The sequence below is a fragment of the Rhinoderma darwinii genome, chromosome 1, assembly GCF_050947455.1.
Source record: "Rhinoderma darwinii isolate aRhiDar2 chromosome 1, aRhiDar2.hap1, whole genome shotgun sequence".
Lineage (NCBI taxonomy): Eukaryota > Metazoa > Chordata > Amphibia > Anura > Rhinodermatidae > Rhinoderma > Rhinoderma darwinii.
Window position 1 is genome coordinate 260,968,151 of NC_134687.1, and position 3,914 is coordinate 260,972,064.

Genomic DNA, 3,914 nt, shown 5'->3' on the forward strand with positions numbered 1-3,914 from the left:
GTATCACAAAGAGGGACAATTTTTTTTCTTTTAAGCCACGCCTCTAATCCCACCCAATCCCCGCCCATACACACCCGATTCAGCTCACACAGTATCATGCTCCCATGGTGCCTCCCACACAGTATAATAACAAATAGCTGCCCCTACACAGTATAATGCCCTCTAGCTGCCACCATACAGTATAATGCCCCATAGATGCACCCATACAGTATAAATCCAACACAGATGGCCCCATACAGTATAAAGCCCACACATATTCTCCCATGCAGTATAATGCCCATACAGATGCTCCCATGCAGTATAATGCCCAAACAAATTTCCCCATACAGCATAACGCCCCCATAGCTTCCCCCATAGCTGCCCCATACAGTATAATGCCGCCTTAGCTGCCCCTAGTTCCAGTGCCCTTGTAGATAGGGACACAGTGCCCATGTAGGTAGTGCCACAGTATGTTGCCCTCTTGCTGCCCCATACAGTATAATGCCCCCATACAGTATAATGCCCCCATACAGTATAAGGCCAACACAAATGCCCCCATACAGTATAATGCCAACATAGATTCTCACATGCTGTATAATGCCCACACAGAGGCCCACATGCCGTATAATGCCCAAACAAATTCCCCCATACAACATAATGCCCCATAGCTGCCCCATGCAGCATAATGCCCCCATAGCTGCCCCATACAGTAAAATGCCCATACAGATGCCCCCATACAGTATAATGCCCCCATAGCTACCCCATACAGTATAATGCCCGATAACTGCCCCATACATTATAAAGCCCCATAGCTGCCCCATGCAGCTTAAAGCCCCCGTACAGCATAATGCCTCAATAGCCTCCACATACAGTATAATGACCCCATAGCTGCTTCATACAGTATAATGCCCCCTAGCTGCCCTTATACAGTATAATACCCCAATGCTGCCCCTAGTGCCAGTGCCCATATATAAAGTGCCAGTGCCCTCTCGATGGTGCCACTGTGCCCATGTAGATTGTGCCCCTATATAGTGCCACAGTTTCCATGTTGATAGTGCCACCCTCCTGTAGATAGTGCTACCCCCACCCTGTAGACAGCGCCATTGACACTCCCTCTAGAAGCGGAATCCCCAGCGAGAGCATAGGCCGGGGATTCCGCTGCTAGAGGGAAGCCCTGATGTTACTGTCCTCCAGGAGGAGCCACTGACGTCAATGTCCAGATCATCGGCAACGGGGATTCCGCTCGAGGAGTAGCCACTAATTCTGTAGCAGGAAACTATCAGCTCCCTGCTTCAGAATTAGTTCATTGCCAACCTCCACTTCAGAAATTTCTGGACAACTGAGCTAAAAATCACGGACAGACCAAAAGTGTTACGGACACATTCCAAAATCAAGAGTAAGGCCCCATGCACACGACCGTAGATTTCGTCCGTAATTACGGACCCATTCATTTCTATGGCCGTAGAAACCTTCCGTAAAAAATAGGACATGTCCTATTTTTTTATTTTATGGGCCATGGTCCTATACTTTATAAAGGGAGCACGGTCTGCAAATGCGGATGACTGTGCGCAAACGTCCGTGGCCGGCCGTGCCCGTAATGACAGATTGTAATTACAGGCACGGTCGTGTGCATGGGGCCTCAGTGATAATAAAGAGCATAACTAACACCTTTTATAAGTGATTACACAAGTGGGATAGAAGAAAGAAGAGTACGGGCAAGACTGAAGTTGAATTAAAAAACTATTAAAGTAAGGGCCTGTTCACATCACCGTTCGCTTTCCGTTCCGGGGTCCGTCGGAGGTTCCCGTCGGGTGAACCCCGCAACGGAAAGTCAAACTGAAATCACAGCTTACTTTTCAGTCGACTGCACTATTGATTCCGTCGGAAAAACGGAAACCTGCCGGAATGGTGACGAACGGAAACCATTAGCGATGTTTCCATCACCATTGATATCAATGGTGACTGAAACGGAAGCTGTGGTTTCAGTTTGACTTTCCGTTGCGGGGTTCACCCAACGGAAACCTCCGACAGAACCCCCGAAAAGGAAAGCCAGCGCTGATGTGAACAGGCCCTAAGGCTTCTTTCACACTAGCATTAATATATACGTTTACCTCTCTTCCGTCAGAGAAAGAGAGGATCGAAACGTTGAACGGAAAGCAATGGTTCCATTAGAATTACCATTGCTTTCAATGGTAATTCTTTTGTATCAGTTGCTTTCCGTTTGTCTCCGTTCGCTTAGTTTCCGTTTTTTTAAAGGAAACAAAAGTGCAGTCTGCCGAACTTTTATTTCCGTTCAAAAGAACGGAAACCTAGCGAATGGAGACAAACGGAAAGCAACTGATACAAAAGAATTACCATTGAAAGCAATGGTAATTCTAATGGAACCGTTGCTTTCCGTTTAACGTATCGATCCTCTCTTCCTCTGACGGAAGAGAGGTAAACGTATATATTAATGCTAGTGTGAACAAAGCCTAATACAAAGATATTAATAATATATTTAAAAAAAAAAAAAAAATACAACTCCCGCTGGGCTGTGAACCAGCAACCTTCCATATGTAAGGCAGACAAGCTGACCACTACAGTATAGAAGCCAACATATTCAATACCAGAGAAACAGTAGTACTTGAGGATTTATTGGATAACGACAGGCACTATCACTCTAACCTGCCGGCAACGTCTCTCTACTGTAGCGGGGGTGGTGACTGGTCAGAGACTCACAGTCAGACTGGCTGCCGCTAATTAAAGGAACAGTGTCACGGAAAAAAATATTTTAACATCAGTTGGATTTTAGTCTTTTATTAAAAACTTTTATATTTATTTGTGTGTTTGTGTTTTACTTTTTTTTATTTTTACACTTTTTCTTCCCTATGGGGGCTGCCATTTTTTACTCCATTTCTGTATGAGTCGATTAACGACACATACAGACATGGAGTACGGCAGCTCCAGTCCCATAGTGAATGCGAACGGGGCCCGTTCCATCCACTATGGTGTACGCCGTCTGTGTGGGAACGGCGCATGCGCCACTCCCACACAGTCCATGTTCAACTGTGCGCCGTCCGGCGCCATTTTCCTGTGGACCGGAAGTCGCGGCCGGACAGTAAGATTACTACTTCCGGTCGCGGCTTCCGGACTTGTGCACATGGAACAGCGGCAGCAAAGGGAGCGGACGGGCCGGAGGGAGCGGCGGCGACTGGAGCAGGTAAGTGATTTCTATGTATGTTCGTGTTTCAGTGTGTGTTTACTAGTGTATGTAAACCTTCTACACTGTGTGTTAGGTCAAAAAATGGCGACACACAGTGTAGGAGGTTAGACCGTTCAAAACCCTCGTTTCTCCCGGCACTAGCCAGGATAAAGGTGGGGGGGATTCTGAGAGCTCACTAGAGCGAGTGAGGTTTTCCCAATTTTGCAGCATAAAGCAATGTGGTTGCTTTACCACATGCAATGCTGCAATTTTGGGAATTGCTCCATCTAGTGACCAGCACTGGGAAATATTATAAATTAGAATCTAATTTATAATATTTCCTGACTCGTGAAAAAAATAAAAAAAATTAGAACAATGTTTAATCACCTACACACTAATTGTTTAACTAAAGAAAAAAAATACATTTTTTGCTAGCAACACATTCCCTTTAAGCGCTGGAAAGCTACAAGCGGGGCTGTGACTGGTGAGTCGGCCACTCAATCCACCCGCAAAGTAACACTGTGCCCGGGGAGCGGAGGAGCTCTCTCTGCTCCTCCGCTATGAACCAATTCTGAAGCAGGGATCTGATGGTTCTCTGCTTCAGAATTATTTTGACAGCTGAATCCGGGACGGTTGGGAGGTATGCTGTTTACAGTAAAAATAGGGACTAGATGAGGTTCTCCACGAATAGGGGCTGCGGAAGGATACTGAACTGAGGACGAATCACTGCTGACGTCACAACGAGATTATAAGT